The 26,713-nt window shown below is 47.3% G+C and overlaps 2 pseudogenes across 2 annotated transcripts; both read right to left on the bottom strand.

The window, feature by feature from the left end:
• Window positions 1–5,693: 5,693 nt before the first annotated feature.
• LOC308512690 lies at window positions 5,694–17,084 on the bottom strand (annotated as a pseudogene). The gene is made up of 4 exons: window positions 16,993–17,084; window positions 14,726–15,057; window positions 10,606–11,136; window positions 5,694–6,224 (listed from the first exon to the last, which is right to left on the bottom strand). The product of its transcript is annotated as an uncharacterized misc_RNA (transcript).
• Window positions 17,085–19,281: 2,197 nt separating this feature from the next.
• Window positions 19,282–23,862, bottom strand: LOC308512680 (annotated as a pseudogene). Its single transcript has 3 exons — window positions 23,491–23,862; window positions 21,254–22,231; window positions 19,282–19,416 (listed from the first exon to the last, which is right to left on the bottom strand). The product of its transcript is annotated as an uncharacterized misc_RNA (transcript).
• Window positions 23,863–26,713: the final 2,851 nt, after the last annotated feature.

Below are 26,713 nucleotides of genomic sequence, written 5' to 3'. Positions count from 1 at the left end.
AACTCAGATTGTACAGAGGTATGTGGTGCACCTTCAATACCACATCCAACACTCAGGCTTATCAAATCTCCCTGTAGGAAGACATGACCATGAGTTCTTCCATGCTGCAGAGTGATAATCTCTGCAAAAAATAAATAAATAAATAAATAAATAAAAATAAATAAATCAAATCATGTGGACACATTGTAAATAGAAGTCCTTATGAAAAAGTTGCTCTTGCAAGATCTACCTTATTATGAGATCAAAGCAACAGGAGCAATGTTGGTTGTCACATCTAATAAAGACCGGAGATGAGCAATACATGTGCAGAACAAAGAAATCCTCAACGACGGACATTTGGACATTTCTTGAAATTCTAATGTATAGGGTCAAATATAAGACTCATCTTACACTGGCCCGTGTGAATCAGTGGTCAGTGTTGGCTCAGGCACTTAGGGTAATGGGTTTGATTTCAGTCAAGGGACATACCTGGGTTGCAGGTTCCATCTTCTGCACTTGCATCTGTCTTGGTATTTGGTGTCCCTCTTTCTTATTCTCTCTCTCCCTTTCCCAACTTTTACCATAAGGTATCCCTAGTCTGAAAATGAGGCCTTGATCACTGAATCCTGTGGGACTAAATGCTTTTCTAAAGTATCTAGAAAGGTTTTATCTTGAAGTAGACTTGGGATAGATCTTTTAACTTTTATGACCAAGTTATCTGATGCTTTCCATGTTGACGCCACCACAGACCAAATAAGAGTTGTTTCTGGTGAAAATTCACTTTTCTATACCTAGATACCGTAATCATGAGAGGGAAAGAATTTAAAGTATTCACAAGAAGGTGTTAACACATTTCGTACCGCATAGAAATCTCTAAGACATACACCAGGGACCGCACGTTTTTGGGCAAACTGCCCGTTATTTAAATCATCATAACTACAGATCATAATGCACTTTAGGTGTTGTTTTCCAATACTTACAACATTTTTATTTACAAAAACAAACAATTAAACAATTAAAGTTCCTAGTACTTTTTTAATGTATGGTACTGCATAAAACATTTTCCTCTATGAAGAGGGACCAAACAAAATTTATATAAGTATCTAGTTTTTCTTCTTTTTCCATCAGCGGCACAAACTCTGCAGGCTCTCGTAGGAAATGTTTTCTTTCTGCTCGCTGGAATACACGTAGGTTCATGCTGCTTCATATCACCTGACAACCTTTTGGTTGGACCTTTATGAGGTGCTCTCCTTGCACCGCCAGGGGAAGGACTGGACAGATTTGTCTCTGGTTCCGGAGAACCTTCATTATTGTCATCCATTATCTAGTCTCTCGCCACCGATAGCAGAAACTGTTTATGCTTCATTTTTGCTCGGGGACTGAGGACGTTGTACACTCTAAATAAACTGAAAAGTCCACAGTTTATAAGGTACAGCACTACTTTTTTTGTCCATTTCATCGTTTTCCTTAGAATGGAACAACACGAACGGAAGTATATCAGTTTCATTGGTTTCCTTCCTTTTTCTGAGTGAGGGCATTTCTAAAAGTGCCAGGAACTTGAGGACGAAGACTATTCAAATGACCAAAATACAATGTAACTGCAATGCTTAAGGGTTCGTGCAATTATATAGTTTTTCGTAGACTGACCTGCACGGTTTCCACCAATGAGATCGCTTCATTCGATGTGGACAAGACAGAGGGTTAATATCTAAGGTCCATAACAGATGGCGTGTGAAACACGAGAAAACTCGTGAGCGGTATGAAAGTTGTAGATAAAGACAGTGATGGAATAAGGTTAGTAACCTTCCTGTGAGATCGAAGTTTGCTGCCACTCACAGCAAGCTTCACCTCTGTCTCGATAGATTCTATGATAGATTTCATTGACACATTTTGGCTTATGCCAATGACGGTACTTGATTTTTGATATGAAACTTATCCAGCATTGAGAGCCCATATGCTACGTTGCTTTTTGTGAACAGGTAGCTCATCAACCATGGGTACTTGGGCTCCATAGTCAACAGGCCATTTGCAAGTGTTTCAACTTACCAAGTTATGCCCGTTTGCATAAGCTTCAAAAACCTGAAAGATCCAGTTATCTCAAAGAATGATTCTTCTATCCACGTTGTGAGCACAGTTTCAGGCCTGCGAGGCAGAACAATATTGGGGCACGTTGGATCAGCACACAGTGCAGGTGCAGTCGGATACAAAGGTGCTGTGAACTTTGTGACCGGATGTATTTTCTGGGGTGAAATACCAGTGGATATTGAGTTTTATTTTTCAGAATTTTATTATGAGCAGGGTCATGGGATAAAAAGTACATAAAATGGAATTTAATAAAACTTTTCAAAATAAAACTGCAGACCTCACGGCGGCTTCTCAGCCTGACGGAGGGAGGGAGGTGTCACCAGCCTGCAGCTCCACTGGCCTCCATGCAATGTCTTAAAGATCATTCTGATGGGCTCGCCTGGAATCGGGGGACTTGGGGTGAGAGCTGGCAGGGCTGCAGGGTCTTGGCGCGAGGGCCCACGTGCGGGGTGTGGGGGTCTGCTGTATGTGTGGTCTCTCAGGTTGACTGGCAGGGCCTGAGTCTGTGTTTCTTTCTGGCCTTCTGGCCGAGCTGGATGGAGGTCGGGGCCTCTCTCTTGCCTGGGTGCCCTGGTGCTGCGATTGGAGTCAAGGCACAAAGTCTGTGCAGCAGGATGTGGCATGCTGGGTGAGTTCCCATCAGGGAACCTGGCTTGTGCCTGAGGCATGAGGGTGTGTCTCAGGCCATGGGTGCTGGAGACAGAATGGGGCTTGTTGTGTATCTGCTGGACACTCTGGGTAGCATCCTGGACAAAGCGTACGCGTGCTGGCTGAGAGGTGTCAGTGACAGGAACTCCCTGCTCTCTGTTTGGCCAGAAGGTGAGCAGGCGCTCCCCTCAGCTTTTCTGAAGGGAGTACCTGGGGATGTCTCCCCGGTTATTTTGCCAGGTGACCCAGGGCTGAGACTGAGGTCTTGCACATGCTTCCTCTTGGACGTGTGGATGGGCATCAGCCGGGTGGAACCCCTGCTAAGCTCATCCTCTGATAGGGGAGACTTTGTTGCCTCCCGGGCCCTCAGTGGCTCCATCCCTTTCGTGACCTACAAGGTTGTGCAGGGCCCCTATTTTGGGTGACGATCCACCAATCAGCACACCACCTAAGACCTTCACGTCTTTCTGTCTCGGCTGCGGACTTGTGAATGTCCTGCTACCGCTCTGTGCTCCCCGGTTGTGAGCTGGATTATGTGAGCTGGACGCTCTGAACCTCCGAAGCTGCCTGAGAAGGTCAGAATGGGATATTGAGTTTTGAAGTAATGTCAACTGAAAGGTCAGCGGGTCTGCTAACCCTTGAAACATAACAGACGATGAGGTTGCAGGTGACAGAAGGCCCCCTAATGTTGGACCAACCACGGCAAGAGCTGCTACTATTTGAGGGTCATGACTTATTTCTCAAGGAAACAAAATGAATACTTCTATCACATAAACAATGATTCCAGCAATAACAGAGGCCCACGGGGTATAATAATCTTGAGTTGCAGAGAGGCAGCATGAGCTTAAACATGCTAGCCTTGAATATGTATTTGGATATACTTCTCCAGGGCTGTCTGTTAGTCTTGACAAGATCTTTAAGAGGTAAATGTGGCGGTAGTTCCGGCAGTTGTCATTCTGATGGTAGATGAGCTTCATCAGGATGAACCGCAGCCTGTCCTCCTGGAAAATGTGCTCCAGCGTCTGCCCCAATTCTTCCCGCAGCCAGGCTCGGGAATTCCTCTTGGCTCCCACCAAGTATCCTGTGGTGGTGCCTCAGGTTGCACTTGGTGGAGAACCCGTCCTTCTGAATCTGCTTGTGGCAGCTGTGGGGCCCTTGGCGGCCATGTGTGTACTCCACTGTGGCCGATTTCCTCTGTGAGGCGAATTCTAAATGTGGGCTTAAACTGCATTGAGTTATCCACATGGGGGTCATGGAGAGCCAGGTACGTCCAACCAGTAACGCATAGCCGTCCACCACTACATACAGCAGTCCTCCACAGGGCCAGTCTCATAGGAAGGTAACTAACCTTATTCCATCACTGTCTTTTGGGATTCACCTTGCTTGGGACTCTCTGTACTTGTGTAAGTTTTTTCTTCCCCATATCTGGGAAGTTTTCTGTCATTATTAACAACTGCGAGAACTAAAGATTGTGAGAAATGACACGTCATGGTTCCAGCTTTTACCATAAGGTATCCCTGGTCTGAAAATGAGGCCTTGATCACTGCATCCTGTAGGACTAAATGCTTTTCTAAAGTATCTAGAAAGGTTTTATCTTGAAGTAGGCTTGGGATAGATCTTTTAACTTTTGTGACCAAGTTATCTGATACTTTCCATGTTGACTCCACCGCAGACCAAATAAGAGTTGTTCCTGGTGACAATTCACTTTTCTATTCCCAGATACCGCAATCATGAGAAAGAATTTAAAGTATTCACAAGAAGGTGTTAGTAAAGACAGTGATGGAATAAAGTTAGTTACCTTCCTGTGAGACCGAAGTTTGCTGCCACTCATAGCAAGCTTCACCTCTGTCTCGAGAAGAGGTGATTGCAACACTTGGTCTGTACGGTAGGTTGTCATTTTGGTCTGATAGCACTGGCTAGAGGTCCAGGGCCTACGACTTCAGGATGGTAGGATTCAATCTCAAATTGAGCTGACAAGGCGTGCTGGCTAACTTCCGGAGATAGTATGATTTTCTCTTGTTTGGGAAATTTCTGAGGCATTACTAGTTTAGGCTTTAGGGCAAGATATGTGTTGCCACTCCAGTGGTAGAAGAGACCAGCACATAAAGCACCAGGTGGCTCTAGATCAACTGTTAGTGATGCAGGCAGAGAGGCAACATGGAAAGTTGTTATTGAACTTGCTAATGCAAGCTGTATATACGGATTAGAATGTCGTAAAGTTATGTGAAGAATCAACGAAAAGTACCCAGGGACTAGGGATTCTGAAGACTCGACCTTGGGGAAATCTCTTGGTGACATCTTTCCCGAAGCTCATTCTTTATTTCTGGAGTTTTCCATTTAATATTTTGGACCATGGTTCTGCCTTAATTATCTCTAAGGCAGGGCATATCTCAGTGATAGACACTGAGGATATTATGGGGAAAATGAGTGCATGCTGGGGACAGTGCCCATAGTTAACATCAGCACTTTCTCTGAGAAGATGGGGGCCTGATCTGAAAGGCACAGGCAGACAGCGCTGAACCCATCTTAGTCACATGGTAACCCGCCACTGAGCTCAGCTAGGTTCAGTGATCTGGAAAAACTCCCATTGAGGATGTCACCAGTGTCTGCACGACATCTTGTTGGTCCTCAGGGATGAGGTCATGATAGTTCTGGGGTGCTCTCTCTCCTGACTGCCCTCACTGAAGGACTGTCTTCATCCCAAAGAGTCTGAGGTTGCTGCTTAGTACCATGGAATGAACTTTCTGAGCTTGAATTTGGCTCTTCATGTTGATTCTGAACTTCTCTCTTCCTCGGAATACAGAGCTACAGATTCTCTTTTATTTTTTATTTCACGATTCAACCCTTAAAAAAATTTTATTGAAACTACTGGCAAGACTGACAGAGTATGGGGCCAATAGGGAACATGGACCCCAATTCTAATTCATACAACACCCTCTGTATAAGTGCTCATAGACCATTTTTGCATCATAGGTGACCCGTTAATTTCCTTCTGGGTCAGAAGGGAAATGGGGACCCTGGGGCGCCCCGCTGACATGAGTCCTTAGGTGGCGTTTGAATGTCCCCAGTTGCGGAATGCCAAGTCACAATGGGGACACGGGTAGGGTCTCTGGCCCGAGTGGGTGCGCATGTGGACACTGAGGATCCTGCGTTGGCTGAACCTTTTGTGGCAGATGTAGCACTGGTACGGCTTCTCCTGGGTGTGGACCCGCTGGGAGCTACACAGCGGGGACTCCGGGGTGAACCTCTTCATGCAGACAGTAAACTGGTAGGACTACTCGCCCGTGTGGATCCGATGGTGTATGTGGTGGTCCGAGGCCTGAATGAATCTCTTGGGACAGAAAGGGCATTGTAAGGGTCTCTCTCTTGTGTGTCCTCTGGTGAAGGTCTGAGATTTGAAACTGAACATTTTGCTGCAGTCTTGACACTCATATGGTATCTTTCGCTTAGATTCTTTGCCAACAGGGTGACCAGTTGGCTCCACGGTGCTTGATGCACTGACTGAATTGCACCTGTGTAGTTGGTGACTTGTCCTTTGTCCAACGACACGGCTCCTTCTTGAGGCTCCTCTTGGGGGGTGTGCATGTTGCCCCTTTTTCTCTTGGGGGCACCTCTTGGATTCCCAGAACCTCTTCCCTTCGGATGCTGATTCAAAGCCTATGTCTCCGGAACATGGGTGGGAGGGACGTCAGGAGCATCCACATGCTCATGGCCAATTCCTTCTTGTGGGTTCTGCTCCCCCTTTGTCCTCACCGAATCTCCAGAACTGCTGGGAAGCAGAGGCTCTGGAGATGTGAGTACTGCTGCCCGTTCCCTGTCTTGCATTATTCCAACATTTCCATGAGTCTCACACCCTTCGGGTCACTATTCTTGGGATACGTCTCAGGCAGGAAGACTCTTTTCCCCTGTCCCCACACCAGGTCACTGGGTCCTGGCTGGTTGCCTGGCTCTCCGTTGACCTCCTGGCTGTTCTCAGGAAATACCCCTGTCTTATTTATGGGGTATCGGGACTTCACACACAAGTCCAACAGAGCTATAGACTCTTACTGGAAGGCATGATATGTTTTCAGCTCCAGATATTAGGGTTCCATCAAGGCTGGTTCAGATAGCACCAGAAATAATACCCAAGTGATCATAGTAATATTTCGCTGATCTAATTGTTGCAAGAGACATTGTGTCATTAAATTTGTAGACACTGCCCACATAGGTCGGATCGTTCAACCTGCTGTATAATTCTAGGATCTCGGGCAGTGTTCACTACAACTTTAGTTACATGGCAGATGTTCGTCACGACTTCTATGGGAGTTTCTTTTGACACCACAATCAGATCGATGCTTCTGAATACAATAAAGGCTTTAAGTAAATATGATAGATGACATCAGGGAACCGTGCCTGAGGCATGAGGGTGTGGCTCAGGCCATGGGTGCTGGAGACAGTATGGGGCTTGTTGTGTATCTGCTGGACACTCTGGGTAGCATCCTGGACAAAGCGTGCGCGTGCTGGCTGAGAGGTGTCAGTGACAGGAACTCCCTGCTCTCTATTTAGGCCAGAAGGTGAGCAGGCGCTCCCCTCAGCTTTTCTGAAGGGAGTACCTGGGGATGTCTCCCTGGTTATTTTGCCAGGTGACCCAGGGCCGAGACTGAGGTCTTGCACATGCTTCCTCTTGGACATGGGGATGGGCATCAGCCGGGTAGAACCGCTGCTAAGCTCATCCTCTGATAGGGGAGACTTTGGTGCCTCCCGGGCGCCCTGTGGCTCCATCCCTTTCTTGACCTACAAGGTTGTGCAGGGCCCCTATTCTGGGTAGTGATCGACCATTCACCACACCACCTAAGACCTTCACGTCTTTCTGTCTGGGCTGCGGACTTGTGAATGTCCTGCTACCGCTCTGTGCTCCCTGGTTGTGAGCTGGATTATGTGAGCTGGACGCTCTGAACCTCCGAAGCTGCCTGAGAAGGGTCAGAATGGGATATTGAGTTTTTAAGTAATGTCAACTGAAAGGTCAGCGGGTCTGCTAACCCTTGAAACATAACAGACGATGAGATTGCAGGTGACAGTAGGCCCCCTAATGTTGGACTAACCACGGCAAGAGCAGCTACTGTTTGAGGGTCATGACTTATTTCTCAAGGAAACAAAATGAATACTTCTATCACATAAACAATGATTCCAGCAGTAACAGAGGCCCACGGGGTATAATAATCTTGATTTGCAGAGAGGCAGTATGAGCTTAAACATGCTAGCCTTGAATATGTATTTGGATATACTTCTCCAGGGCTATTAGTCTTGACAAGATCTTTAAGAGGTAGATGTGGCGGTAGTTCTGGCAGTTGTCATTCTGATGGTAGATGAGCTTCATCAGGATGAACCGCAGCCTGTCCTCCTGGAAAATGTGCTCCAGCGTCTGCCCCAATTCTTCGCGCAGCCAGGCTGGGAATTCCTCTTGGCTCCCACCAAGTATCCTGTGGTGGTGCCTCAGGTTGCACTTGGTGGAGAACCCGTCCTTCTGAATCTGCTTGTGGCAGCTGTGGGGCCCTTGGCGGCCATGTGTGTACTCCACTGTGGCCGATTTCCTCTGTGAGGCGAATTCTAAATGTGGGCTTAAACTGCATTGAGTTATCCACATGGGGGTCATGGAGAGCCAGGTACGTCCAACCAGTAACGCATAGCCGTCCACCACTACATACAGCAGTCCTCCACAGGGCCAGTCTCATAGGAAGGTAACTAACCTTATTCCATCGCTGTCTTTGGGATTCAACTTGCTTGGGACTCTCTGTACTTGTGTAAGTTTTCTCTTCCCCATATCTGGGAAGTTTTCTGTCATTATTTTGTTAACAACTGGGAGAACTAAATATTGTGAGAAATGACACGTCATGATTCCAGCTTTTACCATAAGGTATCCCTGGTCTGAAAATGAGGCCTTGATCACTGCATCCTGTAGGACTAAATGCTTTTCTAAAGTATCTAGAAAGGTTTTATCTTGAAGTAGACTTGGGATAGATCTTTTAACTTTTGTGACCTAGTTATCTGATGCTTTCCATGTTGACGCCACCGCAGACCAAATAAGAGTTGTTCCTGGTGACAATTCACTTTTCTATCCTCAGATACCGCAATCATGAGAGAGAAAGAATTTAAAGTATTCACAAGAAGGTGTTACTAAAGACAGTGATGGAATAAGGTTATTTACCTTCCTGTGAGAGCGAAGTTTCCTGCCACTTATAGCAAGCTTCACCTCTGTCTCAAGAAGAGGTGATTTCAACACTTGGTCTGTACGGTAGGTTGTCATTTTGGTCTGATAGCACTGGCTAGAAGTCCAGGGCCTATGACTTCAGGATGGTAGTATTCAATTTCAAATTGAGCTGAGAAGGCATGCTGGCTAACTTCCGGAGATAGTATGATTTTCTCTTGTTTGGGAAATTTCTGAGGCATTACTAGTTTGGGCTTTAAGTCAAGATATGTGTTGCCACTCCAGTGGTATAAGAGACTAGCACATAAAGCACCAGGTGGCTCTAGATCAACTGTTAGTGATGCAGGCAGAGAGGCAACATGGAAAGTTGTTATTGAACTTGCTAATGCAAGCTGTATATACGGATTAGAATGTCGTAAAGTTATGTGAAGAATCAACAAAAAGTACCCTGGGACTAGGGATTCTGAAGGCTCGACCTTGGGGAAATCTCTTGGTGACATCTTTCCCGAAGCTCATTATTTCTGGAGTTTCATTTAATATTTTGGACCATGGTTCTGCCTTAATTATCTCTAAGGCAGGGCATATCTCAGAGATAGACACTGAGGATATAATGGGGAAAATGAGTGCATGCTGGGGACAGTGCCCATAGTTAACATCAGCACTTTCTCTGAGAAGATGGGGGCCTGATCTGAAAGGCACAGGCAGACAGTGCTGAACCCATCTTAGTCACATGGTAACCGGCCACTGAGCTCAGCTAGGTTCAGTGTTCTGGAAATACTCCCATTGAGGATGTCACCAGTGTCTGCACGACATCTTCTTGGTTCTCAGGGATGAGGTCATGATACTTCTGGGGTGCTCTCTCTCCTGACTGCCCTCACTGAAGGACCATCTTCATTCCAAAGAGTGTGAGGTTGCTGCTTAGTACCATGGAATGAACTTTCTGAGCTTGAATTTGGCTCTTCGTGTTGATTCTGAATTTCTCTCTTCCTCGGAAAGCAGCTACAGATTCTTTTTTTATTTTTATTTCGCGATTCAACCCTTAAAAAAAATTTATTGAAACTACCAGCAAGATTGACAGAGTATGGGGCCAATAGGGGACATGGACCCCAATTCTAATCCATAGAAACCCCTCTGTCTAAGTGCTCATAGACCATTTTTGCATCATAGGTGACCCATTAATTTCCTTCTGGGTCAGAAGGGACATAGGGACCCTGGGGCACCTCGCTTACATGAGTCCTTAGGTGGCGTTTAAATGTCCCTAGTTGGCAGAAGGCCAGGTCACAATGGGGACACGGGTAGGGTCTCTGGCCAGACTGGGTGCGCATGTGGACACTGAGGATCCTGCGTTGGCTGAACCTTTTGTGGCAGATGTAGCACTGGTACGGCTTCTCCTGGGTGTGGACCCGCTGGGGGCCACACAGAGGGGACTCCGGGGTGAACCTCTTCATGCATACAGTACACTGGTAGGACTACTCGCCCGTTGGATCCGATGGTGTATGTGGTGGTCCGAGGCAAGAATTAATCTCTTGGGACAGAAAGGGCATTGTAAAGGTCTCTCTCCTGTGTGTCCTCTGGTGAAGGTCTAACTGAGATTTGTAACTGAACCTTTTGCTGCAGTCTTGACACTCATACGGTATCTGTCGCCTAGATTCTTTGCCAACAGGGTGACCAGTTGGCTCCACGGTGCTTGTGCAACAACTGAATTACACCTGTGTCTCTGGTGACTTGTCGTTTGTCCAACGACACGGCTCCTTCTTGAGGCTCCTCTTGGGGGTTGGGCATGTTGCCCCTTTTTCTCTTGGGGGCACCTCTTGGATTCCCCGAATCTCTTCTCTTCGGATGCTGAGTCAAAGCCTGTGTTTCCGGAACATGGGTGGGAGGGACGTCAAGAGCATCCACATGCTCATGGCCAATTCCTTCTTGTGGGTTCTGCTCCCCCTCTGTCCTCACCGAATCTCCAGGACTGCTGGGAAGCAGATGCTTTGGAGATGTGAGTACTGCTGCCTGTTCCCTGTGTTGCATTACATCCAACATTTCCGTGAGTCTCACACCCTTCGGGTCACTATTCTTGGGATACGTCTCAGGCAGGAAGACTCTTTTCCCCTGTCCCCACACCACGTCACTGGGTCCTGGCTGGTTGCCTGGCTCTCCATTGACCTCCTGGCTGTTCTCAGGATGTACCCCTGTCTTATTTATGGGGTATGGGTACGTCACGGACAAGTCCAACAGAGCTACAGACTCTTAATGGCAGGCATGACATGTTTTCAGCTCCAGTCAGTGGGGTTCCATCAAGGCTGGTTCAGATAGCACCAGAAATAGTACCCAAGTGACCGTAGTAATATTTCGCTGATCTAATTGTTGCAAGAGACAATTGTGTCATTAAATTTGTAGACACTGCCCACATAGGTGGGATCGTTCAACCTGCTGTATAATTCTAGGATCACCTGCAGTGTTTACTACAACTTTAGTTACATGGCAGATGTTCGTCACGACTTCTATGGGAGTTTCTTTTGACTCCACAATCAGATCGATGCTTCTGAATACAATAAAGGCTTTAAGTAAATGTGATAGATGTGAGAACTGAGAAAAGGGAATTGAGTGCACAGTTGAATGCATCTGGCAACAGGACTGCTTCATGCAGGAAATCGTGTCCCTGATGTCGCTTCTCCATTTCGTGGCAACCGCAAATGGTTTAAGCATTCCAAACAGTGAATCTATGTCTGGAGATGATTCTCCTTCAAGATTATATAATCTCATTCTTCTCATTATCTTTGTAACTTCTGGAGGTTGAGAGACACTAACCCAACAAGCAATGATTTCGCAATCAAAGCGTTTCTAAGTGGAGCTGCGGCTGGTAGCAGTTTGTCCAGTATTTCTACTTTAGAAGCTAGGTCGAAAATTTGGTTTCCATCTGACAAGGAGTACATAACATCTCATACCTACATCGTCTCCAACGCTTAGATGAGGATGTGAGAAACTGCTTTTAAGTATGTTGATTCTGGGCTAACAAGACTTCTTCGAAGATTACCAGAATACCAAAAGGAAATCATGATCAGGTGTCCTGGTAGAGGTGCAAGGTGACTGAATGAAAATCTTTCAGGGTGATGTGGTGACTGCCCTGAGTCCCGTAGAGTGTCAAGTTCTCACGATTCTTGATTAAGTGATATGAATATTTCAATTCCAAATTTGAATCCTGCATCAACAGCAGGAACACCGTACCAACTAATTGGTTCTGGCTTTGCTGGGGCTGGAAAATCTTCAAGTGCATACATTTGTAGATCGGGAATGTAGATAGTGAAAATGAGTCTTCTTTAATCTCATTTGTGCATCCCAGACAGTTGATAGTAAGGTATTAAGTTTTGTTTGCAAGAGCACCAAAGAGGAGTTGAGAGGATAGCAAACTTAAGCCATGTGAGAAGGCCGCCTGCAAGTGAAGAGTATAATCTTTTTGTGACTTAGCAAAGTCGGTCATGTAATTTGTTGTGAAGCCAATATGCGTAGAAATAACATGAAGGCTTCCTGCAAGGCCTCCTCTGTCATCAGAAGCAGTGGGAAGCTGTGTGTTAGAGTTCCTGCCATAATAACTGGGAGTTCTGGGCTGTGCGCTCCCTTTTCACTTAGCAGTGTAGAAAATAGCGTTGCTAAGTGTTGGCCAAGGCACCTTTAATCTTAGTCCAATAGCAGGTAGGTATGAGATCTTCGGCCATTTTTCCAATTCATCCGTCTGGTAGCCCTGTTATTGCCCCTCTATTAATCTTTACAAATGTTCTTGACCCTATATATAGGGGCCTCTTGCTCTTAATTATGGATAGTCTTGGGAACAATTCTTCATCAGGCCTAAATATAATTGATTTGGACACATATGCTTCACACACGCTTTCTTGCATGATGATTTGTTCAGCAACAAATGGCATAGTGACCCCGTGAAGCTCTGCACCCCTTGTTGTAGTCCTTAATGTGTTTGCTCCTTCCACACTGCAAGGAGTTAAGTAATCCATTCTATTTATCCCCTTTGTGTTCAGAGCCAGAATGCTTCTGACAAGCTGGTCCCTAAAACTTTTACTCTCTTCTGTGATAGATTTCATTGACATGGTTTGGCTTATTCCAATTACAGTACTTGATTTTTGAAATGAAACTTATCCAGCATTGAGAGCCCATATGCTACGTTGCTTTTTGTGAACAGGTAGCTCATCAACCATGGGTACTTGGGCTCCATAGTAAACAGGCCATTTGCAAGTGTTTCATCTTACGAAGTTATGTCCATTTGCATAAGCTTCTAAAACCTGAAAGATCCAGTTATCTCAAAGAATGATTCCTCTATCCACGTTTTGAGCACAATTTCAGGCCTGCGAGGCAGAACAATATTGGGGCACGTTGGATCAGCACACAGTGCAGGTGCAGTCGGATACAAAGGTGCTGTGAACTTTGTGACCGGATGTATTTTCTGGGGTGAAATACCAGTGGATATTAAGTTTTATTTTTCAGAATTTTATTATGAGCAGGGTCATGGGATAAAAAGTACATAAAATGGAATTTAATAAAACTTTTCAAAATAAAACTGCAGACCTCACGGCGGCTTCTCAGCCTGACGGAGGGAGGGAGGTGTCACCAGCCTGCAGCTCCACTGGCCTCCATGCAATGTCTTAAAGATCATTCTGATGGGCTCGCCTGGAATCGGGGGACTTGGGGTGAGAGCTGGCAGGGCTGCAGGGTCTTGGCGCGAGGGCCCACGTGCGGGGTGTGGGGGTCTGCTGTATGTGTGGTCTCTCAGGTTGACTGGCAGGGCCTGAGTCTGTGTTTCTTTCTGGCCTTCTGGCCGAGCTGGATGGAGGTCGGGGCCTCTCTCTTGCCTGGGTGCCCTGGTGCTGCGATTGGAGTCAAGGCACAAAGTCTGTGCAGCAGGATGTGGCATGCTGGGTGAGTTCCCATCAGGGAACCTGGCTTGTGCCTGAGGCATGAGGGTGTGTCTCAGGCCATGGGTGCTGGAGACAGAATGGGGCTTGTTGTGTATCTGCTGGACACTCTGGGTAGCATCCTGGACAAAGTGTGCGCGTGCTGGCTGAGAGGTGTCAGTGACAGGAACTCCCTGCTCTCTGTTTGGCCAGAAGGTGAGCAGGCGCTCCCCTCAGCTTTTCTGAAGGGAGTCGCTGGGGATGTCTCCCCGGTTATTTTGCCAGGTCACCCAGGGCCGAGACTGAGGTCTTGCACATGCTTCCTCTTGGACATGGGGATGGGCATCAGCCGGGTGGAACCCCTGCTAGGCTCATCCTCTGATAGGGGAGACTTTGGTGCCTCCCGGGCCCTCTGTGGCTCCATCCCTTTCGTGACCTACAAGGTCCTGCAGGGCCCCTATTTTGGGTGACGATTCACCAATCAGCACACCACCTAAGACCTTCACGTCTTTCTGTCTCGGCTGAGGACTTGTGAATGTCCTGCTACCGCTCTGTGCTCCCCGGTTGTGAGCTGGATTATCAGAGCTTGGCGCTCTGAACCTCCAAACCTGCCTGAGAAGGTCAGAATGGGATATTGAGTTTTGAAGTAATGTCAACTGAAAGGTCAGCGGGTCTGCTAACCCTTGAAACATAACAGACCATAAGGTTGCCGGTGACAGAAGGCCCCCTAATGTTGGACCAACCACGGCAAGAGCTGCTACTGTTTGAGGGTCATGACTTATTTCTCAAGGAAACAAAATGAATACTTCTATCACATAAACAATGATTCCAGCAATAACAGAGGCCCACCGGGTATAATAATCTTGAGTTGCAGAGAGGCAGCATGAGCTTAAACATGCTGGCCTTGAATATGTATTTGGATATACTTCTCCAGGGCTATCTGTTAGTCTAGACAAGATCTTTAAGCGGTAGATGTGGCGGTAGTTCTGGCAGTTGTCATTCTGATGGTCGATGAGCTTCATCAGGATGAACCGCAGCCTGTCCTCCTGGAAAATGTGCTCCAGCGTCTGCCCCAATTCTTCGCGCAGCCAGGCTGGGAATTCCTCTTGGCTCCCTCCAAGTATCCTGTGGTGGTGCCTCAGGTTGCACTTGGTGGAGAACCCATCCTTCCGAATCTGCTTGTGGCAGCTGTGGGGCCCTTGGCGGCCATGTGTGTACTCCACTGTGGCCGATTTCCTCTGTGAGGCGAATTCTAAACGTGGGCTTGAACTGCATTGAGTTATCCACATGGGGGTCATGGAGAGCCAGGTACGTCCAACCAGTAACGCATAGCCGTCCACCACTACATACAGCAGTCCTCCACAGGGCCAGACTCATAGGAAGGTAACTAACCTTATTCCATCGCTGTCTTTGGGATTCAACTTGCTTGTGACTCTCTGTACTTGTGTAAGTTTTCTCTTCCCCATATCTGGGAAGTTTTCTGTCATTATTTTGTTAACAACTGGGAGAACTAAATATTGTGAGAAATGACAAGTCATGATTCCAGCTTTTACCATAAGGTATCCCTGGTCTGAAAATGAGGCCTTGATCACTGCATCCTGTAGGACTAAATGCTTTTCTAAAGTATCTAGAAAGGTTTTATCTTGAAGTAGACTTGGGATAGATCTTTTAACTTTTGTGACCTAGTTATCTGATGCTTTCCATGTTGACGCCACCGCAGACCAAATAAGAGTTGTTCCTGGTGACAATTCACTTTTCTATCCCTAGATACCGCAATCATGAGAGAGAAAGAATTTAAAGTATTCACAAGAAGGTGTTACTAAAGACAGTGATGGAATAAGGTTATTTACCTTCCTGTGAGAGCGAAGTTTCCTGCCACTCATAGCAAGCTTCACCTCTGTCTCAAGAAGAGGTGATTTCAACACTTGGTCTGTACGGTAGGTTGTCATTTTGGTCTGATAGCACTGGCTAGAGGTCCAGGGCCTATGACTTTAGGATGGTAGGATTCAATTTCAAATTGAGCTGAGAAGGCGTGCTGGCTAACTTCCGGAGATAGTATGATTTTCTCTTGTTTGGGAAATTTCTGAGGCATTACTAGTTTAGGCTTTAAGTCAAGATATGTGTTGCCACTCCAGTGGTAGAAGAGACCAGCACATAAAGCACCAACTGGCTCTAGATCAACTGTTACTGATGCAGGCAGAGAGGCAACATGGACAGTTGTTATTGAACTTGCTAATGCAAGCTGTATATACGGATTAGAATGTCGTAAAGTTATGTGAAGAATCAATGAAAAGTACCCTGGGACTAGGGATTCTGAAGGCTCGACCTTGGGGAAATCTCTTGGTGACATCTTTCCCGAAGCTCATTCTTTATTTCTGGAATTTTCCATTTAATATTTTGGACCATGGTTCAGACTCTATAAGGCAGGGCATATCTCAGTGATAGACACTGAGGATATTATGCGGAAAATGAGTACATGCTGGGGCAGTGCCCATAGTCAACATCTGCACTTTCTCTGAGAAGATGGGGGCCTGATCTGAAAGGCACAGGCAGACAGTCCTGAACCCATCTTAGTCACATGGGATCCCGCCACTGAGCTCAGCTATGTTCAGTTAGCTGGAAATACTCCCATTGAGGATGTCACCAGTGTCTGCACGACATCTTGTTGGTCCTCAGGGATGAGGTCATGATAGTTCTGGGGTGCTCTCTCTCCTGACTGCCCTCACTGAAGGACCGTCTTCATCCCAAAGAGTCTGAGCTTGCTGCTAGTACCATGGAATGAACTTTCTGAGCTTGAATTTGGCTCTTCATGTTGATTCTGAATTTCTCTCTTCCTCGGAAAACAGAGCTACAGATTCTTTTTTTATTTTTTATTTCACGATTCAACCCTTAAAAAAAATTTATTGAAACTACCAGCAAGACTGACAGAGTATGGGGCCAATAGGGAACATGGACCCCAATTCTAATTCATACAACCCCCTCTGTATAAGTGCTCATAGACCATTTTTGCATCATAGGTGACCCGTTAATTTCCTTCTGGGTCAGAAGGGAAATGGGGACCCTGGGGCGCCCCGCTGACATGAGTCCTTAGGTGGCGTTTAAATGTCCGCTGTTGGCGGAAGGCCAGGTCACAATGGGGACACGGGTAGGGTCTCTGGCCCGATTGGCTGCGCATGTGGACACAGGATCCTGCGTTGGCTGAACCTTTTGTGGCAGATGTTACACTGGTAAGGCTTCTCCTGGGTGTGGACCTGCTGGGAGCTACACAGCGGGGACTCCGGGGTGAACCTCTTCATGCATACGGTACACTGGTAGGACTACTCGCCCGTGTGGATCCGATGGTGTATGTGGTGGTCCGAGGCAAGAATTAATCTCTTGGGACAGAAAGGGCATTGTAAGAGTCTCTCTCCTGTGTGTCCTCTGGTGAAGGTCTAACTGAGATTTGTAACTGAACCTTTTGCTGCAGTCTTGACACTCATACGGTATCTGTCGCCTAGATTCTTTGCCAACAGGGTGACCAGTTGGCTCCACGGTGCTTGAAGCACTGACTGAATTGCACCTGTGTCGTTGGTGACTTGTCGTTTGTCCAACGACACGGCTCCTTCTTGAGGCTCCTCTTGGGTGGTGGACATGTTGCCCCTTTTTCTCTTGGGGGCACCTATTGGATTCCCAGAACCTCTTCCCTTCGGATGCTGATTCAAAGCCTATGTCTCCGGAACATGGGTGGGAGGGACGTCAAGAGCATCCACATGCTCATGGCCAATTCCTTCTTGTGGGTTCTGCTCCCCCTCTGTCCTCACCAAATCTCCAGAACTGCTGGGAAGCAGAGGCTCTGGAGATGTGAGTACTGCTGCCCGTTCCCTGTTTTGCATTACATCCAACATTTCCGTGAGTCTCACACCCTTCGAGTCACTATTCTTGGGATACGTCTCAGGCAGGAAGACTCTTTTCCCCTGTCCCCACACCAGGTCACTGGGTCCTGGCTGGTTGCCTGGCTCTCCATTGACCTCCTGGCTGTTCTCAGGAAATACCCCTGTCTTATTTATGGGGTATCGGGACTTCACACACAAGTCCAACAGAGCTATAGACTCTTAATGGAAGGCATGATATGTTTTCAGCTCCAGATATTAGGGTTCCATCAAGGCTGGTTCAGATAGCACCAGAAATAATACCCAAGTGATCATAGTAATATTTCGCTGATCTAATTGTTGCAAGAGACATTGTGTCATTAAATTTGTAGACACTGCCCACATAGGTCGGATCGTTCAACCTGCTGTATAATTCTAGGATCACCTACAGTGTTTACTACAACTTTAGTTACATGGCAGATGTTCGTCACGACTTCTATGGGAGTTTCTTTTGACACCACAATCGGATCGATGCTTCTGAATACAATAAAGGCTTTAAGTAAATATGATAGATGACATCAGGGAACCTGGCTTGTGCCTGAGGCATGAGGGTGTTGCTCAGCCCATGGGTGCTGGAGACAGTATGGGGCTTGTTGTGTATCTGCTGGACACTCTGGGTAGCATCCTGGACAAAGCGTGCACGTGCTGGCTGAGAGGTGTCAGTGACAGGAACTCCCTGCTCACTATTTAGGCCAGAAGGTGAGCTGGCGCTCCCCTCAGCTTTTCTGAAGGGAGTACCTGGGGATGTCTCCCCGGTTATTTTGCCAGGTGACCCAGGGCCGAGACTGAGGTCTTGCACATGCTTCCTCCTGGACGTGGGGATGGGCATCAGCCGGGTGGAACCCCTGCTAAGCTCATCCTCTGATAGGGGAGACTTTGGTGCCTCCCGGGCCCCCTGTGGCTCCATCCCTTTCTTGACCTACAAGGTCCTGCAGGGCCCCTATTCTGGGTGACGATCCACCAATCAGCACACCACCTAAGACCTTCACGTCTTTCTGTCTCGGCTGAGGACTTGTGAATGTCCTCCTACCGCTCTGTGCTCCCTGGTTGTGAGCTGGATTATCTGAGCTGGGCGCTCTGAACCTCCGAACCTGCCTGAGAAGGTCAGAATGGGATATTGAGTTTTGAAGTAATGTCAACTGAAAGGTCAGCGGGTCTGCTAACCCTTGAAAGATAACAGACGATAAGGTTGCAGGTGACAGAAGGCCCCTAATATTGGACCAACCACGGCAAGAGCTGCTACTGTTTGAGGGTCATGACTTATTTCTCAAGGAAACAAAATGAATACTTCTATCACATAAACAATGATTCCAGCAATAACAGAGGCCCACGGGGTATAATAATCTTGAGTTGCAGAGAGGCAGCATGAGCTTAAACATGCTGGCCTTGAATATGTATTTGGATATACTTCTCCAGGGCTATCTGTTAGTCTTGACAAGATCTTTAAGAGGTAGATGTGGCGGTAGTTCTGGCAGTTGTCATTCTGATGGTCGATGAGCTTCATCAGGATGAACCGCAGCCTGTCCTCCTGGAAAATGTGCTCCAGCGTCTGCCCCAATTCTTCGCGCAGCCAGGCTGGGAATTCCTATTGGCTCCCACCAAGTATCCTGTGGTGGTGCCTCAGGTTGCACTTGGTGGAGAACCCGTCCTTCCGAATCTGCTTGTGGCAGCTGTGGGGCCCTTGGCGGCCATACGTGTACTCCACTGTGGCCGATTTCCTCTGTGAGGCGAATTCTAAACGTGGGTTTGAACTGCATTGAGTTATCCACATGGGGGTCATGGAGAGCCAGGTACGTCCAACCAGTAACGCATAGCCGTCCACCACTACATACAGCAGTCCTCCACAGGGTCAGTCTCATAGGAAGGTAACTAACCTTATTCCATCGCTGTCTTTGGGATTCACCTTGCTTGGGACTCTCTGTACTTGTGTAAGTTTTCTCTTCCCCATATCTGGGAAGTTTTCTGTCATTATTTTGTTAACAACTGCGAGAACTAAAGATTGTGAGAAATGACAAGTCATGATTCCTGCTTTTACCATAAGTTATCCCTGGTCTGAAAATGAGGCCTTGATCACTGCATCCTGTAGGACTAAATGCTTTTCTAAAGTATCTAGAAAGGTTTTATCTTGAAGTAGACTTGGGATAGATCTTTTAACTTTTGTGACCTAGTTATCTGATGCTTTCCATGTTGACGCCACCGCAGACCAAATAAGAGTTGTTCCTGGTGACAATTCACTTTTCTATCCCCAGATACCGCAATCATCAGAGAGAAAGAATTTAAAGTATTCACAAGAAGGTGTTACTAAAGACAGTGATGGAATAAGGTTATTTACCTTCCTGTGAGACCGAAGTTTGCTGCCACTCATAGCAAGCTTCACCTCTGTCTCGAGAAGAGGTGATTGCAACACTTGGTCTGTACGGTAGGTTGTCATTTTGGTCTGATAGCACTGGCTAGAGGTCCAGGGCCTACGACTTCAGGATGGTAGGATTCAATCTCAAATTGAGCTGAGAAGGCGTGCTGGCTAACTTCCGGAGATAGTATGATTTTCTCTTGTTTGGGAAATTTCTGAGGCATTACTAGTTTAGGCTTTAAGTCAAGATATGTGTTGCCACTCCAGTGGTAGAAGAGACCAGCACATAAAGCACCAACTGGCTCTAGATCAACTGTTAGTGATGCAGGCAGAGAGGCAACATGGAAAGTTGTTATTGAACTTGCTAATGCAAGCTGTATATACGGATTAGAATGTTGTAAAGTTATGTGAAGAATCAATGAAAAGTACCCTGGGACTAGGGATTCTGAAGGCTCGACCTTGGGGAAATCTCTTGGTGACATCTTTCCCGAAGCTCATTCTTTATTTCTGGAGTTTTCCATTTAATATTTTGGACCATGGTTCAGACTCTATAAGGCAGGGCATATCTCAGTGACAGACACTGAGGATATTATGGGGAAAATGAGTGCATGCTGGGGACAGTGTCCATAGTCAACATCTGCACTTTCTCTGAGAAGATGGGGGCCTGATCTGAAAGGCACAGGCAGACAGTGCTGAACCCATCTTAGTCACATGGTAACCCGCCACTGAGCTCAGCTATGTTCAGTGAGCTGGAAATACTCCCATTGAGGATGTCACCAGTGTCTGCACGATATCTTCTTGGTCCTCAGGGATGAGGTCATGATAGTTCTGGGGTGCTCTCTCTCCTGACTGCCCTCACTGAAGGACCGTCTTCATCCCAAAGAGTCTGAGGTTGCTGCTTAGTACCATGGAATGAACTTTCTGAGCTTGAATTTGGCTCTTCATGTTGATTCTGAATTTCTCTCTTCCTCGGAAAACAGAGCTACAGATTCTTTTTTTAATTTTTTATTTCACGATTCAACCCTTAAAAAAAATTTATTGAAACTACCAGCAAGACTGACAGAGTATGTGGCCAATAGGGAACATGGACCCCAATTCTAATTCATACAACCCCCTCTATATAAGTGCTCATTTTTGCATCATAGGTGACCCGTTAATTTCCTTCTGGGTCAGAATGGAAATGGGGACCCTGGGGTGCCCCGCTGACATGAGTCCTTAGGTGGCGTTTAAATGTCCCCATTTGCGGAATGCCAGGTCACAATGGGGACACGGGTAGGGTCTCTGGCCCGATTGGCTGCGCATGTGGACACAGGATCCTGCGTTGGCTGAACCTTTTGTGGCAGATGTTACACTGGTAAGGCTTCTCCTGGGTGTGGACACGCTGGGAGCTACACAGCGGGGACTCCGGGGTGAACCTCTTCATGCAGACAGTAAACTGGTAGGACTACTCGCCCGTGTGGATCCGATGGTGTATGTGGTGGTCCGAGGCAAGAATTAATCTCTTGGGACAGAAAGGGCATTGTAATGGTCTCTCTCCTGTGTGTCCTCTGGTGAAGGTCTAACTGACATTTGTAACTGAACCTTTTGCTGCAGTCTTGACACTCGTATGGTATCTGTCGCCTAGATTCTTTGCCAACAGGGTGACCAGTTGGCTCCACGGTGCTTGATGCACGGACTGAATTGCACCTGTGTCGTTGGTGACTTGTCGTTTGTCCAACGACACGGCTCCTTCTTGAGGCTCCTCTTCGGGGGTGGGCATGTTGCCCCTTTTTCTCTTGGGGGCACCTCTTGGATTCCCAGAACCTCTTCCCTTCGGATGCTGATTCAAAGCCTATGTCTCCGGAACATGGGTGGGAGGGACGTCAGGAGCATCCACATGCTCATGGCCAATTCCTTCTTGTGGGTTCTGCTCCCCCTCTGTCCTCACCGAATCTCCAGAACTGCTGGGAAGCAGATGCTCTGGAGATGTGAGTACTGCTGCCCGTTCCCTGTGTTGCATTACATCCAACATTTCCGTGAGTCTCACACCCTTCGGGTCACTATTCTTGGGATACGTCTCAGGCAGGAAGACTCTTTTCCCCTGTCCCCACACCAGGTCACTGGGTCCTGGCTGGTTGCCTGGCTCTCCATTGACCTCCTGGCTGTTCTCAGGAAATACCCCTGTCTTATTTATGGGGTATCGGGACTTCACACACAAGTCCAACAGAGCTATAGACTCTTAATGGAAGGCATGATATGTTTTCAGCTCCAGATATTAGCGTTCCATCAAGGCTGGTTCAGATAGCACCAGAAATAATACCCAAGTGATCATAGTAATATTTCGCTGATCTAATTGTTGCAAGAGACAATTGTGTCATTAAATTTGTAGACACTGCCCACATAGGTCGGATCGTTCAACCTGCTGTATAATTCTAGGATCACCTGCAGTGTTTACCAAAACTTTAGTTACATGGCAGATGTTCGTCACGACTTCTATGGGAGTTTCTTTTGACACCACAATCGGATCGATGCTTCTGAATACAATAAAGGCTTTAAGTAAACATGATAGATGACATCAGGGAACCTGGCTTGTGCCTGAGGCATGAGGGTGTGGCTCAGCCCATGGGTGCTGGAGACAGTATGGGGCTTGTTGTGTATCTGCTGGACACTCTGGGTAGCATCCTGGACAAAGCGTGCACGTGCTGGCTGAGAGGTGTCAGTGACAGGAACTCCCTGCTCTCTGTTTAGGCCAGAAGGTGAGCAGGCGCTCCCCTCAGCTTTTCTGAAGGGAGTACCTGGGGATGTCTCCCCGGTTATTTTGCCAGGTGACCCAGGGCCGAGACTGAGGTCTTGCACATGCTTCCTCTTGGATGTGGGGATGGGCATCAGCAGGGTAGAACCCCTGCTAAGCTCATCCTCTGATAGGGGAGACTTTGGTGCCTCCCGGGCCCCCTGTGGCTCCATCCCTTTCTTGACCTACAAGGTCCTGCAGGGCCCCTATTTTGGGTGACGATCCACCAATCAGCACACCACCTAAGATCTTCACGTCTTTCTGTCTCGGGTGCGGACTTGTGAATGTCCTGCTACCGCTCTGTGCTCCCCGGTTGTGAGCTGGATTATGTGAGCTGGGCACTCTGAACCTCCGAACCTGCCTGAGAAGGTCAGAATGGGATATTGAGTTTTGAAGTAATGTCAACTGAAAGGTCAGCGGGTCTGCTAACCCTTGAAAGATAACAGACGATAAGGTTGCAGGTGACAAAGGCCCCCTAATGTTGGACCAACCACGGCAAGAGCTGCTACTGTTTGAGGATCATGACTTATTTCTCAAGGAAACAAAATGAATACTTCTATCACATAAACAATGATTCCAGCAATAACAGAGGCCCACGGGGTATAATAATCTTGAGTTGCAGAGAGGCAGCATGAGCTTAAACATGCTAGCCTTGAATGTGTATTTGGATATACTTCTCCAGGGCTGTCTGTTAGTCTTGACAAGATCTTTAAGAGGTAGATGTGGCGGTAGTTCTGGCAGTTGTCATTCTGATGGTCGATGAGCTTCATCAGGATGAACCGCAGCCTGTCCTCCTGGAAAATGTGCTCCAGCGTCTGCCCCAATTCTTCCCGCAGCCAGGCTGGGAATTCCTCTTGACTCCCACCAAGTATCCTGTGGTGGTGCCTCAGGTTGCACTTGGTGGAGAACCCGTCCTTCCGAATCTGCTTGTGGCAGCTGTGGGGCCCTTGGCGGCCATGTGTGTACTCCACTGTGGCCGATTTCCTCTGTGAGGCGAATTCTAAATGTGGGCTTAAACTGCATTGAGTTATCCACATGGGGGTCATGGAGAGCCAGGTACGTCCAACCAGTAACGCATAGCCGTCCACCACTACATACAGCAGTCCTCCACAGGGTCAGTCTCATAGGAAGGTAACTAACCTTATTCCATCGCTGTCTTTGGGATTCACCTTGCTTGGGACTCTCTGTACTTGTGTAAGTTTTCTCTTCCCCATATCTGGGAAGTTTTCTGTCATTATTTTGTTAACAACTGCGAGAACTAAAGATTGTGAGAAATGACAAGTCATGAATCCAGCTTTTACCAAAAGTTATCCCTGGTCTGAAAATGAGGCCTTGATCACTGCATCCTGTAGGACTAAATGCTTTTCTAAAGTATCTAGAAAGGTTTTATCTTGAAGTAGACTTGGGATAGATCTTTTAACTTTTGTGACCAATTTATCTGATGCTTTCCATGTTGACGCCACCGCAGACCAAATAAGAGTTGTTCCTGGTGACAATTCACTTTTCTATCCCCAGATACCGCAATCATCAGAGAGAAAGAAGTTAAAGTATTCACAAGAAGGTGTTAATAAAGACAGTGATGGAATGAGGTTAGTACCTTCCTGTGAGACCAACTTTTGCTGCCACTCATAGCAAGCTTCACCTCTGTCTCGAGAAGAGGTGATTGCAACACTTGGTCTGTACGGTAGGTTGTCATTTTGGTCTGATAGCACTGGCTAGAGGTCCAGGGCCTACGACTTCAGGATGGTAGGATTCAATCTCAAATTGAGCTGAGAAGGCGTGCTGGCTAACTTCCGGAGATAGTATGATTTTCTCTTGTTTGGGAAATTTCTGAGGCATTACTAGTTTAGGCTTTAGGGCAAGATATGTGTTGCCACTCCAGTGGTAGAAGAGACCAGCACATAAAGCACCAGCTGGCTCTAGATCAACTGTTAGTGATGGAGGCAGAGAGGCAACATGGAAAGTTGTTATTGAACTTGCTAATGCAAGCTATATATACGGATTAGAATGTCGTAAAATTATGTGAAGAATCAACAAAATGTACCCAGGGACTAGGGATTCTGAAGGCTCGACCTTGGGGAAATCTCTTGGTGACATCTTTCCCGAAGCTCATTCTTTATTTCTGGAGTTTTCCATTTAATATTTTGGACCATGGTTCTGCCTTAATTATCCCTAAGGCAGGGCATATCTCAGTGATAGACACTGAGGATATTATGGGGAAAATGAGTGCATGCTGGGGACAGTGCCCATAGTCAACATCTGCACTTTCTCTGAGAAGATGGGGGCCTGATCTGAAAGGCACAGGCAGACAGTGCTGAACCCATCTTAGTCACATGGTAACCCGCCAGTGAGCTCAGCTAGGTTCAGTGAGCTGGAAATACTCCCATTGAGGATGTCACCAGTGTCTGCACGACATCTTCTTGGTCCTCAGGGATGAGGTCATGATACTTCTGGGGTGCTCTCTCTCCTGACTGCCCACTGAAGGACTGTTTTCATCCCAAGGAGTCTGAGGTTGCTGCTTAGTACCATGGACTGAAATTTCTGAGCTTGAATTCGCTCTTCATGTTTATTCTGAATTTCTCTCTTCCTCGGAAAACAGCGCTACAGATTCTTTATTTTTGGATTCTTTATTCTTTATTTCACGATTCAACCCTTAAAAAAAATTTACTGGAACTACCAGCAAGATTGACAGAGTATGGGGCCAATAGGGAACATGGACCCCAATTCTAATTCATAGAACCACCTCTGTATAAGTGCTCATAGACCATTTTTGCATCATAGGTGACCCGTTAATTTCCTTCTGGGTCAGAAGGGACATGGGGACCCTGGGGCGCGCTGCTGACATGAGTCCTTAGGTGGCCTTAAATGTCCCCAGTTGGCGGAAGGCCAGGTCACAATGGGGACACGCGTAGGGTTTCTGGCCCGAGTGGGTGCGCATGTGGACACTGAGGATCCTGCGTTCGCTGAACCTTTTGTGGCAGATGTTGCACTGGTACGGCTTCTCCTGGGTGTGGACCCACTGGTGGACACACAGCGGGGACTCGTGGGTGAACCTCTTCATGCAGAGAGTACACTGGTAGGACTTCTCGCCCGTGTGGATCTGATGGTGTATGTGGTGGTCCAAGGTCTGAATGAATCTCTTGGGACAGAAAGGGCATTGGAATGGTCTCCGTCCTGTGTGTCCTCTGGTGAACGTCTAACTGACATTTGTACCTGAACCTTTTGCTGCAGTCTTGACACTCATGGTATCTGTCACCTAGATTCTTTGCCGACAGGGTGACCAGTTGGCTCCAGGGTGTTGATGCACCAACTGAATTGCACCTGTGCCGTCCGGTGACTTGGCCTTTGACCAACGACATGGCTCCTTCTTGAGGCTCCTGTTGGGGGGTGGGATTGTTGCCCCTTTTTCTCTTGGGGGCACCTCTTGGATTCCCAGACCCTCTTCTCTTCGGATGCTGAGTCAAAGCCTATGACTCTGGAATGTGGGTGGGAGGTAAGTCAGGAGCATCCACATGCTCATGACCAATTCCTTCTTGTGGGTTCAGCTCCCCCTCTGTCCTCACCGAATCTCCACGACTTCTGGGAAGCAGAGACTCTGGAGATGTGAGTACTGCTGCCAGTTCCCCATCTTGCATTACATCCAACATTTCCATGAGTCTCACACCCTTTGTGTCACTATTCTTGGGACACTTCTCAGGCAGGAAGACTCTTTTCCCCTGTCCCCACACCACGTCACTGGGTCCTGGCTGGTTGCCTGGCTCTCCATTGACCTTCTGGCTGTTCTCAGGATATACCCCTGTCTTATTTATGGGGTATCAGGACTTCACGGACAAGTCCAACAGAGCTACAGAGTCTTAATGGCAGGCATGACTTGTTTTCAGCTCCAGTCAGTGGGGT

This window comes from Myotis nattereri, assembly GCF_964212035.1.
Source record: "Myotis nattereri genome assembly, chromosome: 1".
Taxonomy (NCBI): Eukaryota; Metazoa; Chordata; class Mammalia; order Chiroptera; family Vespertilionidae; genus Myotis; species Myotis nattereri.
The sequence above is the reverse complement of the archived record's forward strand: the minus strand, read 5'-3'. Positions and strand labels throughout refer to the sequence as shown.